We start from the raw sequence: 17824 nt of genomic DNA on the forward strand, positions 1-17824 counted from the left end.
TCCTCAAGTCAAAGGTACTACATGTCCCACTAACCAGGTGGACTAAACAAATGGGCTTCTTAGGATCGGTCCATTCTCAGCCTGAGCTCTGAGGAGATAAATCTACTGCAGAATGAATCAAAGAATCTCAGCTAGCAGGCAAAGACTACAGCATACTGTTTCCTATTCTTCAGTACTCAAGGTTTTATTTAAGTATGAAACAAGAAAAGGAAGAAAGCTCATAATTTAAAACCTGTACATCCAAGGTTTTGACACAACAAACTGGTATTTTTCATTCAAATGCTGGCTAGTTTACTAATGGACCCATACAACCTTAGAAAGAGGCTTATAAGTTGTTTTTAAAAAAATAACAAAAAAACTCTAGCAGGCCACTTCTCCCCACCTACAAAGAGGGGTGAGGCTACCCAGAGGGGAGAGCTGACCTGATTCATTACTCAAGCAGCAGAGAGGGTGTCTGTATCATGCAAGATGACATTCATCTCACTTAGGAAATGAAAGGAGAACCCTGGCTGCGTAAATTAGAATCAGTGATAATACAGCTGTTAGCTACAAACATTTGTTTGGCACAGATCAATCTGGACTCTCCTGTAGTTTGCTTTGATGGTCTCTCTACTATCTTGTTGACTAATGATGAAATCATGGTTTGTTAATTTAACTGAATAAAGAAAACATCATACCAAGCAAAATGCAAACTGTTTTCCTGTACTTTACTGAGGTTGTTTATTTACTCTGTGCTTATAAGAGCCCTTTTATATTCACTTATCAAATATTTACATTCATTGCTTATATATTTAGCTGCATAAGGAGAAATTAATCCTATCTTCGAGTAACTTTGTTTTCTTTTTAAAGGCCTTTTGCTAAAGTAAAATGGAAAGCAGCCACCTCAAATAAGCTTCTTGTTGCTGACTGTTCCAGACATTTTGTGATGTATAAACAGGTCCCCTCTACTAGGATAATCATTACTGGAGCCACATTCAAATCCATATTTAAGTGACATGTACCCTCTGAAAGAATCTATACGGTTTCCCAAGTAGCCTACAAAATTGAGAGGGTAGATAAATAAAGAAGTAAAAAAACTACAAGCTGTAAAGTGGTTTGGTGATTACATGATCATTAGATTTGCCTGTGAAAGTTCTCCACCTTCCACCATTAATATAATTATAAGGTGGCTTTTGTAGTCTAGTCAAATACTTCTCCCTCTGGTCCTCTATTAATCTGTCAATGATATCATCCTAGAGAAGAAACTTGGAGATACTCCAGATGCCACAGGATTTGTTTCCCTCCTAGTGAATGTAAACCCCTCTAGAGAGAGAAATATCAATAGACTCCACCAGAAAACTTTAGGCAAAACTTGCTCTATGCACACTGCTATAAGCTATCTCACTGTGTGAATATTCCTAACAGCAAAATACTTCATGAGGCCACCTTCCGTCTTATTCTCTTTCCCCAACTCTCCCTTCTCTCTCAGCTCCCCCATTGGATATCTGCATTGTTGAAGATAACATATTTAGTTGTTAATATTCTTCCTGTGAAGATAAAGAATTTCCTGTGTTATATAAAGCAACAGTGGGACAGCACTATACCCCTATTAGAATGACTAAAATTATAAAGACTGACCATACCAAATGCTGCTGAGGATGTGAAGGAGCTAGAAGCCTAATACATTGCTGGTAAGATGATACACCCACCTTGGAAAACAATTTAGTAGTTTCTGAACCTAGTAAGATCCAGCCATTCCATTGCTAGGCATTTACCCAAGAGAAAAAAAGAATCAATCAATCTATCTAACTATCCACCTACATGCACACACACACACACACACACACACACACACACACACAAGGACTGGCACATAAAATGTTCACAGGAGCTTTTATGTATAGTAGTTCCAAACTGGAAACAACCTAAATGTCCTAAATGTCCATCAACAGGCAAATGAACAAATTGTGATGTACCCATAAAATCGAACACTACTCAGCAATAAAAAGGAATTAATTTTTGATATATATGCAAAAATGTGCATGGATCTGAAAATAACTGTGCTGAGTAAAAATAGTCAGACAAAAGAGTACATACTGTATGTTTCTATTTACATAAAATTCTAGAAAATGCAAATGACCTACAGTGGCATAAAGCAGTTCAGTGCCTGGGAATGCGAATGGGGGGAGGAGCAGAGCAAAAGATGCAAGAGAGATTACAAAGAGGCAGTAGGAAACGGTTGAGGCTGATGGATGTATGTACTACGTGAACTGTGGTGATGGTTTCACAGGTGGATACATATGTCAAAACTTACCAAACTGTACACTTTATGTGAAATTTATTGTATATCAATTATACCTCAATAAAGCTGTTAATAAAGATATACTGAGCAATAAAAATGGTACTTTATTAGAGTAATTATGCCACACTTCTTTTTGTAGTCCTTTCTGAATATTGCTGGGGAAATGATATTGAATCCATATGACTAGTTAAAATATGATTTAACGGTTTTAATTAAAGTTAAATGCATTAGAATAAGTTAATTAAATTTTAAAATAATTAAAGCCTGAAAGGGAAAGAGAACAAGTGAAGAGGAAAAAAACTAAACTTAAGGGAAAGCAAAAGGTGGTGAAAACAAAGAACAGATTAGAAGCCGATAAAAGAAATTATTGGAAGTAAAAGGGTGGTAAATTTTGAGATTACGAATCTAAGTAAGAATAAAGCATCATACTCATTATAGAAATTGACCAGTTCTCATTTATCTGCACAGATAGTAGAACAAAATCGTTGAGCTAAGATCTCATTGGGTAGACAAGGGAAGGGTGGTCATTTATGTCAGAAGAAATGACATGTGCAAAGTCACAGAACTGTGGGGACATCCCTGGCATTGCAGTGGTTAAGAATCCACCTGCCAATGCAGGGGACACGGGTTCGATCCCTGGTCTGGGAAGATCCCACATGCCACGGAGCAACTCAGCCCATGAGCCACAACTACTGAGCCTGTGCTCTAGAGCCCGCAAGCCACAACTACTGAGCTTGTGTGCCGCAACTACTGAAGCCCATGTGCCCTAGGGCCCACATGCCGCAAATACTGAGCCCACGTGCCGCAACTACTGAAGCCCATGTGTCTAGAGCCCATGCTCCGCAACGAGAGGCCACCACAACGAGAAGCCCATGCACCGCAAGGAAGAGTAGCCCCACTCGCCACGACTAGAGAAAGCCCATGCACAGCAATGAAGACCCAATGCAGCCAAAAAAAAAAAATTAAAAATCAGTTTATTCAAGCAAGCACCCAGGCAATCTTCCAAAAAAGTGAAATACAACAGCAAAACGAAACAAAAATAAACATTTATTAGAAGACAAAAATATTTGTAAAATATTTATAAAAGTCATAAAACAAACAAAAGGAAAGTAAAATTTCTAGAGAAAAGCAGGAATTAAGTTTCCGACAGACATATCCTTTGCAAATAGATTCAACTAGAATCAATCAGATTCAACTAATATTCACTGAATTCTTACAATGTGACAGCAATAGGACTGGAACTTTCAAATACACTATCTACATTAATCCACAAGTAAACATGTACACAGTTCTTCATAACCCCTCTTAATAGATGAAGAAATGAGAGATCAGAAAGACTAAATAATATGCCAAAGAGAGCTGGGATTTGATCCAAGCTTGGTTGAACCCAGCCCCCTTCTATATTACACCACATTTTCCCAAGACTACATTGTTATACGGATTCATTTAACAATAAATAGAAAACAGTAACAGCTACTATTTATTGACACTTTGCTAAGGGCCAGGCCCTGTGCTGAATACTTCAGATACACTAGCTTACTTCCTCCTCACACTGGATGAGTCAAGTACAGTCATCCCTTATCTACAGATGGAATCTGAGGGTGGGAAAGATTACATATTAACATGTACTGTGAACAAATGCACACTACCATGATAGAGGTTTAAATTATGTCTAGTTTTCTCATATAGATCTGATATTTAATCTTGATTGCTTTTAGTATGATTTGAAGACTATGTTTGGCATTTCTTACTGAAAAAATACTTTCCTCTAGTTTTTTTAGAGGTAGTGTGATGCAGCATTCTTTCAAGCTTTCATTTTAGCAAAGCCATAAGGAGTACTTTATTTTTCTTTAAGAGACTCTAAATAAGGGACTGAAAGAAATAAACTCAAGGTGAACTACATTAAAGCTCTAAACTCCCTAATATAAAATTCTGTGAGGAGGTCTTTGTCGATCGTGAGATTGATCAGATTGATTATTAACCCTTCAGCTCAGTTAATACCTTTGCTTATCATAAACCACTGGATAGTTTTGTAGATGGAAATTAACTTGGCCTGAATGTAGGTGAGAGTAATATAATCTGAGCATTAGAAAAATGATTTATGGAAAATGGGTATACAGGAAAACCTAATATTTTTCCTAGCTTTTGCACACTTTTGTGTCCCTTAAATATAAAAATACTTCAACTAGAACACTGGAATTATGTGTTTAGCAGTCACTGACTGAACATCTGGTGTCCAGCACTAGATCACTCTACCAAGTGTTCGGGGCACGAGGAAATCAGACACCCACTAACTCCTCAACAAGTCCCATCTGTTGTGATTTAGATTCATAGGGCTATTTTCCCCCCCATCTCTATTAGGCTTTTCACTTTAGAAGAGGTTTTAAGGATATACTGAATTAGTATAAAATCTACAGCTCTGGAGTTAAAATGCCTGTTAAAAGAAGAGCTGACTAAAATTCAAAAAACAAAAACTGCATTTGCTATTGAGAGGCAACAGTGAAACCTAACGTCCCATTTTACATTCCAGCAAAACATGTATCAAGCCTTTTGAAAGTGCTGGACTATCAGGCATGGGAAATGATTCTGAGAATTGAATGATACCAGTGTTTGATGATTATTCGCCAATATCAAGCAACACATTACTCACAAGGGTCCCCACAGCTGGGGTTCCTTTCCCACAAGTCCTTTTCGTACTTTGGCTCCCATACCATACCACCATAATTTCATTTTCTCCAAAGAGAAAAGGAAGATAGACCTATATTTTCCACAGTTGTGAGTATTAACAACTGTGGAATTAAGATGTAGAATTATCTTTTTCTTAAATGGTGTTACCTTTGAATGAAATAGCTTTTCGTTGGAATTTAAGCATCTTGAACAAATTATATTTCTCCTTAATGCACAGATATAGATACATTTGAAAACCATGTTGAGCAAAAGAATTTTAATTCTAGCCTTGGTCTTAGAAGGCATCTTCAATAAGGAAGTATTAAGAGAAATGGTGCAGAATTATTCTTCTCTTTCTCCATGCTCCCATACACACCACACTATACTAGTTACATATTCACAGACTATCACTGGGTTAGACTGAATTGCACAATTCCTCTAAGGTCTAACATTGTACCTGATATTTAGTAAGTGCTCAATAAATATTTGCGGAGCGGACAAGACAGCTTAGGTTTAAAACTGTAAGTTCTATGCCAGAGATCGTCCACTGGAAGCCCTATAATGTATCGAATAAGATTTAAAGAGGCTAAAGATGCGATTTTAAAGTAAATTTTAGAAAAAAGGAAAAAAGTTGAGTTAGAATAGTGTCTATGACCTTTCAGAATTACATACGTTTGACCATGCTTTGAACAGAATATGTTCCACTGATATTATCCTTCCTAAGTATCCCTTTTGATATGTCATTCCTGATTTTAGTGGCTCCCCCCTTCTATGGTACCGAGTACAGCCCCTTAGCAGCATAGCACTGTCATTTGAAGTATAAGCTCTGGGTATGATTCTCAGACCCGCAACTTATTAGCACGTGACTACGGGCAGGTAATTTAACCTCTCCTAGCCACACTTGCTCATCTGTGTATCTCCTAGAGCTACTGTAAAGATGTAGTGAGATGATATATGCAAAGCACTTAGCAGGTACCTGGCATACAGTAAGTGCTCATTCGATGTTGGCTATTAATATCCACAATTTTAAGCCTTAAATACTTCTTAAAAATCATCCATTTTTAACAGCTTTATTGAGATATAATTCATATACCATAAAATCTACCTTTTGAACTTTAAAATTCAATTTTAGTATATTCAGACAATTGTACAATCATCTCCGTGATTACTAGTATCTAATTCCAGAACATTTCATATCTATTAGTAGTCATTCCCCATTCTCCCCTTTTTGCTGCCCCTGGAAACTACTAATCTACTTTCTGTCTATAGATCTGCCTATTATTGAGACTTCATAGAAATAGGATCACATGACATGTGGCCTTTTGTGACTGGCTTCTTTCATTTAGCATGTTTTTAAGGTTCACCCATGTCAGCCTATATTGGTACTTCCTTCTTTTCTGTGACTGTAATATTCCACTGTATGGATATGGATATACCCACATTTTGCTTATCAACTCATCATTTGATGGCTATTTTGATTGTTTCCACTTTTTGGGAATTAGGAATAATATTTCTGTATGTTTCTGTGTGGTGTTTGATTTTGTCAAATGCTTTTTTCCATGTCTATGGAGATGATGGTGTGGTTTTGTCCTTTATTCTATCCATATGGAATATTACATTGACGGATTTTTTGGATATTAAACTAACCTTCCATTCCTGGGATAAATCCCACTTGGTCATGGTATATAATCCTTTAAGTTGCTGATTTCTGTTTGCTAGTATTTTGTTGAGGATTCTTGCATCTATATTCATAAAGGATACTGGTGTATAGTTTCCATGTGATGTCTTTGTCTGAAAGGCCTTCTACTCTCTGGCCTCAATTTTTAAACTGAGAATTATTTTCAATGGCTTGATTTGCAGAATATTACTTTCTCGTTCATCTGCCTCCCAACCTTTCTGCCCAACCCTTTCCCTATCCCTATTCTACTCCACTAAGACTTTCTGTACACTCCAGCCTCTAGTTGTTGACTAATAATTCTACTTCTTCTCCGTTCATTCTACATACCCATATCTTACAAAACCTGTATCAAATCCCTCTTTCTCTTGAAGCCTTGACAGATCATCCAACTCACAGAGCTCTCTCATTTTTTAGAATGCTAATGACATATTACAAACTAACATTTGCTTTTTGCTTACAACTTATAAAACTCATTGTGCATTTAATTCTCACAACCCTGAGAAATGTGTGCTTACTATTAAGCAAATTTTGTACAGAATTAAGTGGTCCATAATTATATAGCTACAAAGTAAAAAATATTAAACCCTAAGCTATTAGTGACATTTTGAAGAAAGTGTTCCACTGATATATCACCTTCTAGCTCTGAGATTAAGCTTTTATTTCTCAAATTCAGTCTTTCCTCCTTCGTGTACCTAACAAATACTTATAATTCATGCTAACTACACATCAGATGCTACGCGGGGTAGTGAGAAGAATGACTAAAGGATAGACTCCAAAGAGAATGCAAACCACCAACACCCCAAAATCGGTATGTTTGACCAGAAACTGTAATCTTCAAAAATTAAAGCTAAAAAATCACCACTAAACTGATAAGCAAATTATCTCACCGCAAAAGATTAGAAATTAGTGTTTTATAGGCAAATCTTGCATAGAAATGTTATCATTTGTATAATAAATAAAATTAAAATAATTTTTAAAAAAGATTAGAAATTAGTCATTTATGGGATTAAAATACTTTAAAAATATTCTACACTGAAGAAACCTACGACTTTTAAATTCAAACATCGTTAGGGTTGTATTCTTAAGACTTTAGTTGTATCAACAGAAGTATATAAATTTGTAACCTCATTGAGTATAATATATTCAATTTGAGACAATGATAAACTATGAGAATTGGTGACCTGCCTGAAACCTACCTAACCAAAGGCAATTGAGAATATCAATCGTGATTATAGGAAACTTTTGAAATCCTCAAACTTACACAGCTCTAAAATTTCCCAAACTGAATGGAACACCTATTTCAATTGGTAATTTGATGCTTCCAAACATTAACAGAGCTTACTTTCAGGAGACCCAAAGAGCTGTGGGAAATAGAGACTCCACTCTTAAAGGGCACACACAACATATGTTCTGAGACCAAAGGCAGCAGCAGTAATTTGAAAGCAGCCTGGGTCATACCCACCTGCTGATCTTAGAGAGCCTACCAGAGAGGAAGGGGGCAACTGGGGCTCACCCTGGGGACGCCAAGGCTGGCAGCAACCATTTTGGGGAGCTCATTCTACCACGAGGGCACTGCTATTAACAAGTGCCATTTTGGAATTCACCAAATTCTTATTAGCACCAAGACCTGGCCCTGCCCACCAACCAGTAACCACCAGTCCTGGGACACCCCAGTCCTAGCACATAGTGGTGCAGGGACACAGTCCCACCTACTAGCAGGGCTGCTGCCATAGGACACCCTGAGCCCCAAGATGCCCTGGAACTGGCCCCAGCCACCAGAGGGCCCAGGACCCTGCTATACCCACCAGTGGGCCAGCACTAGCCCCAGGCCCCCAGGACCTTGCAGCCAGCTGTCGGGACTGGCCCAATCCACCAGTGGGCTGGCACTAGCCCCAGGACCCAGCCTCACTCACCAGTGGGCGGGTACCAGCCCTGGGATCCCTTGGGCCCAGCTATACCCAGCACTGGTCAGGACCCAGACCACTCACCAGCAGGCTGACACTAGCTCTGAGACTCCTGCCCCTGCAACCTGCCATCCCCTCCCCTGGGACCCAGCTCTGCCCACCAGTGGTCCAGCATTAGCCCCAGAACCTCTGAAGGTCTGCAGCAAGGTGCCCTGTGACTCAGTCCTGCCCACCAATGGGCCAGCACCAGGACCAGAACTCCCAGGCCCCGTGTAGCCAGTTGTGCCAGGACCTGACCCTGCCCACCAGCAGCCAGCAGCCTCCACATTAGGCAGAGTCTATCAACCAACCAGGCCAGGGGCCAGCCATGCCTACAAGTAGGCTAGCAGTAGTCAGCTCGCCACAACAGAAGGGCCCACAAAGCCCACACAGAGGGCCCCCTAGATCAGGTAGCTCTGCTGAACAGAGGGGAATGTGCTGCTGGGTCCCATAGGATGTCTCCTATATAAGGCCACTTTGTCAAGATCAGGAAACATAACCAACATACCAAATACATAGAAATAAAAATAGGAAATTAGGCAAAATGAGGTGACAAAGGAATATGTTCCAAATGAAAGAACAAGATAAAACACCAGAAGAACTAAGTGAACTGGAGGTAAGCAATCTACCCATTAAAGAGTTCAAGGTAATAATCATAAAGGTGCTCAAAGGACTTAGAAGAAGAATAGATGAACACAATGAGAATTTTGACAAAGAGTTGGAAAATATAAAGAAGAACCAAACAGAGCTGAAGAATACAATAACTGAAATAAAAAATACACTGGAAGCCATCAATAGTAGATTGTATGATACAGAGGAACAGATCAGTGAACTAGAAGACAGAGGAGGGGATATCACCCAAGCAAAAAAGAAAAAAGAAAAAAGACTTTTTAAAAATAAGGACAGTTTAAGAAACCTCTGGGACAACATCAAATGTGCTGGTGGTCCCAGAAAAATAAAGAGAGAAAGGGGCAGAGAACATATTTGAAGACATAATAGCTGAAAACTTCCCTAACCTGGGAAAGGAAGCACAGAGAGTCCCATACAGGATTAATGCAAAGAGGAACATACCAAGGCACATTGTAATTAAAATGACAAAAATTGAAGATAAAGAGAGAATATTAAAAACAGCAAAGGAAAAACAACTAGTTATATACAAGGGAATTCCCATAAGACTATGAGCTGACTTTTCAGCACAAACTCTGCAGGCCAGAAGGGAGTGGCATGATATGTTTAAAATGATGAAAGGAAAAAACCAAGAATACCCAGCAAGACTATCATTCATAGTTGAAGGGGAGATCAAGAGTCTTACCGACAAGTAAAAGCTAAAAGTGTTCAGTGGCACAAAACAGGCTTTATAAGAAATGTTAAAGGGACTTCGCTAAGCAGAAAAGAAAAGGCCACAATTAGAAATATGAAAATTATGAGAGGGAAAAACCTCATTGGTAAAGGCAAATATACGATAAAGAGAGCAGATCAACCACTTATAAAGCTAGTAGGAAAATAAAAAGACAAAAGTAGTAAAATCATCTATATCCACAGTAAGTAGTTAAGGGATACACAAAACAAAACTTATCAACCTCGTTTCTCTGATTCATATCTGCTAGTTCATATGCTTGCTGGTGAAGGCTAGGCCCAGCATTGGATGAAAGCTGCTAATTGGGAAAATCCTGAAAGGTCTCTAGAATTAAAGCTGGAGACCAGCCCGCTAAGTTATATGATCAGGTTCAGGCAACTGCTAGACAACTTCATCAAGCAATTCCTAGGACTTTTCCAAAGCCTGTTGACTGGGACAAAATTCAAGCTTGCATGCAAATCTGATGAATCTGTTCATGACTATTATAATTAACTTCAGACTGTTAAGGAAAATTCTGGTCTTCCTTCAAATGTTGATCCCACCTGGGGAGCCTTTAATTTTATGTTTATCAATAGGCTGAACTGGGACCTTTCCCTTCTGGTAAAAAGGACCAGGATGGAATGGGAAACTATGTCCACTTCAGATTTAGGTAATCTGGTAAACCAGCTCTCTCACACTCTAGAGCAGTCACCTAAAAGGAAGACCAACAAAATTCTTAATCTTCAACTCCAGCAAATGAAGGTCCCTAAATGAGACCAAAACCCTCCTAGTTTCTGCTATCTTTGCAAAACAGCCAGGACAGGGCTTCCCTGGTGGCACAGTGGTTGAGAGTCCACCTGCCGATGCAGGGGACGGGAGCGGCTGGGCCCGTGAGCCATGGCCACTGAGCCTGCACGTCCGGAGCCTGTGCTCCGCGGCGGGAGAGGCCACAACAGTGAGAGGCTCGCGTACCTCAAAAAAAACAAAACAAAAACAAAACAGCCAGGACACTGGAAAAGAGATTGTTATAAATTCAAGCACTTCCGGCAGCACCTTCAGGCCTCTAACCAGTTTTTCCATTGCTCTCCCAGTCCTCAAGGAAGTGGCTCTGAGGAACTACAGGGGATCTTTCCAATCCTCCCTCTTAATCATCTTAGGGAAATGTTTCTCCAGATTGGGGCTGAATCTCCTCCAGTCCTAACTGACACCAAAGCCAACACACCCGGTGCTCAACTCTGCTACTATAAAGCAGCCCCTGCCTCGGAGTACTAAACAGTTCAAGCATCAGGGATCTCTAGCGAACCACAAGAGGTTCCTGTCTTTGAACCTATACCCTTTTGTTTAGACCCTTTGAGAAATACATACTCTTTTCTCCTTAGCTCCTCCACCCCTATCCATCTTAGCTAAGACTTCTTAGGGAAGTATCATGCCAGAATTTCTTTCTCCCAAAACAGGAGAAAAATTCATTACTGCCACTGCCCTTTCAGTGAAGGCCACCAAGAAAACTATTATGGGATCCCCTTTAACCATTTTTGTACCTCATGCAGTAAAAGCTCACATGAATTCTCATCATATTCAACAATTCTCAGTCAGCTGCCTCACCTCCTCCGAAGTCTTTTTGTTAACTGCTTCTCACATCACTCTTTTACAGAGTGACGGTAACCCTGCTACTTCTCCCCTCTGTCACTGATGAAGTCCCTCATGACTGCTTAACACTGATAGATCACCTCGCGACTCCTTGAGATGATCTGCAGGAAAACGCTTTGGGTAACACTGATTTCTCATGGTTCACTGATGGTTTCTATTTAAAAAGTGACAATGACAAATATTGTGCTGGACATGCTATTACAACTCCTTTTAATGTTGTTGAAGCAGCATCTTTACTTATAGCTACTTTGGTGTAACAGGCTGAATTATGTGCTCTTACACAGGCTTGTACTTCAGCCAAGGACAAAAGTGCCACTGATAGTAGATGTGCTTTCAGAGTAGCTCATACTTTTGGAATGTTGTGGAAGCAATATGGCTTCCTTACTTGTAGTGGAAATAAAATTTAAAATGGCCCTTAGAACAGATGTATATGTATAACTGATTCACTTTGTTATAAAGCAGAAACTAACACACCATTGTGAAGCAATTATACTCCAATAAAGTTGTAAAAAAAAAAGAATAAAGCTGTTATAAAAACTCAAAAAATTAAAATAAAATAAAATGGCCCTTATATTCAGTAATTGTTAGATGCAATACTTTTATCTGCTGCTTTAGCTATTATTAAGATTCTAAAGTTGACTTTCTGGAAGCTAAAAGAAATCACCTTGTTGACATTTCCACAAGGAATGCTGTCCTTAAAGGAACCAACAACAGCCAAACTCTGGCATGGTCCAAAGAGCTATTTCCCCAAATTATAACTTAGAAAAACTGGTTAGAGAAGCCGAACACAATTGGCCTCAGAGAAGGAAAAACAAGACTGGAAGTTCAACAATTCTTGGTTTGACAAAAAGAGAAAGCTCTGGTTTGGACCAAATAACAACTCAGTCCTAGCAGTGATTCTAGAATTCCCAATCCTAACCACTGTACATATATTAAACCATTGGTCTACTGACATAATGATAGCATTCATGAATCAATATTGGTGAAGAAACATTAAGACTGCAAGAAGTTCCTACCTCACTTATCCCACTCATCTGAAATATAACCCAGAGAAGCCTGTTTGCACTGCTCCCGGACATTTCAAACTGCCTAATAACCATTTGAGGTCTGGAAAAAGCATTTCATACAACTTCCTCTGTCTCATGAATATAAATATGTTTTAGTCCTGGTCTGTCTGTTTTCACACTGGGCTGAAGGCATCTCTTGCAGACAGGCTACTGCTTCTTCTGTGGCTAAAGTCCCTTTGAAAAAGATTATCCCTACCTGGGTAACTCCTCTTGAACTTCATAGTGATCAAGGAACTCATCTTACTAGTCAGTACTTTGACAACTGTGCACTGTTTGGCCACTTTTACAATGCTTTCACCGTGTGTACCACTGTTAACCCTCTAGTTTAGTCAAATGCACTAATGATATTATTAAGACTCAAATGGAAAATTTGTAGAGTCCCTAAAAACACCTTGGCCAAAAGTATTGTCATAGGTCCTTCTAAATCTTAGATCCATCCCTTTTGGAACTCATAAACTCTCATACTTTGAAACAGTCATAGAATACCCAATGAACTTGGCTCCTGCCCCTTTTGACTCACTGATAAGAGAGATAATGCAATATTACAAAGGCCTAATTGCTTCTATTAAAAATAACCATGTTTTGTTAGAGCAATCTTTTTTACAGTGTGCTCTTGGGAGACAAAGACTTTCAGCATCACACCTTACACCCTGGAGATTTTATCTATTGGAAAAGACCTCCAGAAAGACTTTCTACAACCTTGCTGGAAAGATCCCCTATCTGGTACTGCTAACCAACCCTTGTGCCACTGAACTCCAGGGAATAGACTTTTGGATTCACGTGATACACTAAAAGAAAGCACCAAACCCTGACTGGACCTGCACATCATCTGGGGACCTGAAAGTAAAAATTTTCTAGAATTGAAGCAGACAACACCTGATGAGATAGCTTTCTCAAGATAATCTGGACCAGTCCTGTTGGAAGCTTGCCTGCCAGACCTTTAATGGTGACATAACACTTCAGAAGATCTCCTATGTCTACGATCTTGACAACACATGGATTTTACACAGAAAGTGCCTGAGAGTTCTCCCTCCTATCCCTCCTTGTTACTAGAATGTGACCTCAATAGGTTTTCAATCTGTGTACTTTCCTCTGACATGGGAAACTACACCCAAGGTCCTTCCGGGCATTGAGAGACAAAAAGCTGCTGAAACCAGAAAACTGGACTCTTGATCAGCAATGCTTTCAGAGAAAGCTCTTGATCAAAAGGGGGAAGTGTAAAAATGAATAACAGAAACCTCAATTAAGATAGAGTTGGGAGACCAGAAAGGGGAGCTCTAACACCTATGACAAGAGCAGAGCCTAACAGGAAAAAGAAAGACTTCCTCTTCTTGCCTGGCAAGAGCTCATCCAATTAGAGGAGACTGTCACAATCTCAACCAATGAAAAGCCACTATACTTCAAACTGTCAAATTCTCCAAAGGACTCTGTTTACTATAGCCCTCAAATTTCCTTTTCCCTTCTTTAAGAGTCCTCTCCTTGCTGTGGAAGGACTTGCATGTGGTTTGCCATGGTTGCAGACCCCAAACTGCAATTCTTTGCTGATTCTGAATAAACCCATTTTGGCTGTAGGAATAACTGGCAGTCTATTTGTCAAAAACTGTCACTGGACTTGCCCTCTCATGGTAAATTAGAAAGGTACATGAAATTGCTTTCTTTAAATGAGATATCAGGCAGTATGGGACTGTGATTCTAGAGATAAAAGAAACAAACAAGGGAAGGCCTTTCTGCCAAAAGACTTTCTAGATTGCAGCATGGGATGGGGAGACCAAAGTAGAACACGGTGGTCTCACTGAATTGATGAAATAGATCAGAGTTTAGAGAGAATAAGGTGGTTAAAATGTGAGGGGCTTAGTACCAGAGGGAGACAACACAGTCAAGAAACCTTATGGGGGTCCCATCAAGTCTTTGGCTGAAGGCTAAACTGGGTATGCATATGGTGAAACTCCACAAGACTGGATAAAGAACAAAGACCAGGTAATTTGTATGCTGAATAATCCCCAGAGCTCACAGAGAGTTGGGGACATTTGAGTTTTGACTAGCCAGAGTGGAAAGACCTAGTTGAACACTGAGAACATTCAGTAGAAACTCCAGAAGGATCCCAACTTAGTAATCTTAATAAAGTTTAGTATCTTAGTAAAAGATAAGCTAGTACTTAACAAAGCTTAAAATTAAGTGTCAAAAGGGTCAAGCTGTACTTCAAGTGACTTAACCACTTTACAGAAGAAAGTCCAGCACTCTTTAAAGAAAGAAAACAAAATCCACATGTTCAATAAGGTAATGGTCACAATGTTCAGCATCCTTTCAAAAATTAACAGACATGAAAAAAGCATATATATTTGAAAAATAACTGCCAAAGTTTTCCAAATTTGATGAAAATATAAACTCACAGATCCAAGAATTTCAAATGAACCTCAAATGGGAAGAAAAACAAAGAAAACTACACAGAAGCACATCATAATCAAATTGTTGAAAATCAGTAAAAAGAAAACATTTCTAAAGCTCCAAGAGAAAAAAAAATTATATACAGTAAAACAAAGAATGACTGCTAACTTCTTATCAGAAACAGAGCAAGTCATAAAAAACCAGAATGACATCTTTCAAGTGTTGAAAGTAAAATAAAATAAAATAAAAACTGTTGAATCAGAATTTTATATTCAGGAAAAAGTCATAAAAAATGAAAACAAAATAAAGACATTTTCAGACAAACAGAAGCTGAGAGAATTTTTCACTAACAGACTGGCACTATAAGAAACGTTAAAGAAAGATCTTTATATAGAAGGAAAATGATATCAGAAAGAAACATGGACCAAAAAAAACCAAAAAACAGAAAAAAAAGAAGAGGGTCAGAAAAGGCAAGTATGTGACTAAATATAAAATAATTTTGTTTTCTCATTTAAAAAAATTTTTGAAAAGATAGTTGAATTTTTAAAACAAAAAGTGTAGCAATGTACTATGGGCTATATAACATACATCAATAGTGAATTATAGAACAACAGTAGCATGAAGGATGGGATGAGAAATAGAAGAATTCTGTTGTACTGTTATTACATTATATATGAAGTAACATAATACTTTTAAATAATAGACTGTGATTAAGATGCATGTTGTAATTACTAAAGCAAGCACTTTAAAAAGAGGCTTAGCTGGGGCACCCCTGGTGGCGCAGCAGTTGGGAATCTGCCTGCCAATGCAGGGGACACGGGTTCGAGCCCTGGTCCGGGGAGATCCCACATGCCGCGGAACAACTAAGCCTGTGAGCCACAACTACTGAGCCTGCGCTCTAGAGCCCATGAGCCATAACTACTGAGCCCATGCACCACAACTACTGAGCCTGTGCTCTGGAGCCCGTGAGCCACAACTACTGAGCCCGCATGCCACAACTACTGAGGCCCACACGCCTAGAGCCTGTGCTCCACAACAAGAGAAGCCACTGCAATGAGAAGCCTGCGCACCGCAACAAAGAGTGGCACCCGCTCACCGCAACTAGAGAAAAGCCTGCACACAGCAATGAAGACACAACACACACAAAAATAAAAATAAATAAATTTATATAAAAAAAGAGGCTTAGCTAATAATCCAAAATAAAAGATAAAATGGAGTACTAAATTCATCCAAATAAGGCAGAAAAAGAGGAGAAAAAGAACAAAAAGCAAATGGGACAAGTAGAAAATAAAATCAAAATGGGAGATTCAAACCCAATCATATCAATAATTCGTTAAATACTGAACAACAACCCCCTCACCAAAAAAAAAAATCAGGCACAGGAGAGTACATATTATATCAGTCCATTTATATGAACTAATAGAATAAGAAAAATTAATAAAAAGGGTCAGTGGTTGCCTGGGGCCAAGGGTATGACAAATCTTTTTAGGGTATGGAAATATTCTATATCTAAATTTGGGTGATGGTTACAAGACTGTGTACATTTGGTACTTAAATGGGTGCATTTTACTGTGTGTAAATTATACTTCAATAAAGTCTTTTTAAAAGTTTAAAAAACGTTTTAAATGGTAAAACAGAGATTAAACCCAGGCAACCTGGAAACAAGCACTTATGTTCTTATTGATTCACTATGTCACTTCTTGTCTGGCCTGAAAGATTAAGTCATCATTTCAATATAACTTTCCAATACACGGTACTGTGACTTAAAAAAAAGAAGTGCTCAGTTTTTAAACTGAAATATCCTTGGAACAAAAAGTTAAATCCCCAGAAATTACTTTATCAAGAAAAGCCTAACACGTAAATGATGATATCAGTGATGAACATTATAGGACAAATAAATGAAGAGATTTATATTATGTTCCTAGATGAGAAGTCAATCTTCTGGAGAGAGCACTTATCCCTCAATTTAATATAGACAGGGAATATGACACCAATCAAAATTCCAATGAGTTTTGTAGAGGAAGGTAAGATACTTGGAAAACTAATTTGATATTTTATCTGAAAGAATGGGAAAGAATAGCCAAAAGGTTCTGAAAAACCAAATAAGAGGGCATCTTGCCTACCATATTACAACACATCTTTTAAAACCTAATAATTAAAGCAACCTGGTACTAGTGAAAATACTGAGGACTGATGTTACAGAGATGGCAACATAGGTTGTTCCAGACTTTGCTTCCCTTCACGAGAAGCATAACAAACAACTATTAAAAAAAACCAAGACATCACTGAGAGAATCCTAGAACACAAGGTTAAGCCTGAAGCACTCCCCTGCACCATAGAGACCCAGACAGACTCCATTAGAAGGGTTATGAAAAGCGGCCTAGACTGTGGCCGCATTGCCTCTCGCCCAGGCCATTGCAGCACCATGTGGAGAGATCTCTCCTGACCCTCTGGTTCCTCCAGTGGTAAAAGAGAAGCCAGAATTGTGAGTTAATTTGTGGGAGCCACTACTCTGATCTCGTACCACAGGGATTGCAGGGGACTCTGCAGAGCTCAAGCACTGGGAACATGACTGTGACAGTGAAGGGGGTAGGGGCTTGCAGCACACAAATCTTGGCAGACTGAATTCCTACCTGCGGTGACCAAGCAGTAATCCCAACCAGTGGCTTTGCTCATCTGCAGAACCAAATTGGGGGCACACTCTGATCAGGGAACACAGAGAGTTGTAGATCTGCCTGATTCAGCTACTCAAATAAGGACTTTTGCTAGCCCTAGAGCCCAGTTTGCCCTGCCCAGACAAGGAGCTGAATCACTGCACCA

At 39.0% G+C, this 17824-nt stretch overlaps 1 protein-coding gene across 2 annotated transcripts in view; it reads right to left on the reverse strand.

Annotated features, from left to right (window-relative positions):
• ALDH1A2 (aldehyde dehydrogenase 1 family member A2) overlaps positions 1 to 17824 on the reverse strand; it is a gene marked incomplete at both ends in the record, with an annotated part of 96204 nt that overhangs the window by 19512 nt on the left and 58868 nt on the right. The gene's annotated exons all lie outside the window — the stretch shown is intronic.

The sequence above is a fragment of the Hyperoodon ampullatus genome (assembly GCF_949752795.1).
Source record: "Hyperoodon ampullatus genome assembly, chromosome: 3".
NCBI lineage: Eukaryota > Metazoa > Chordata > Mammalia > Artiodactyla > Ziphiidae > Hyperoodon > Hyperoodon ampullatus.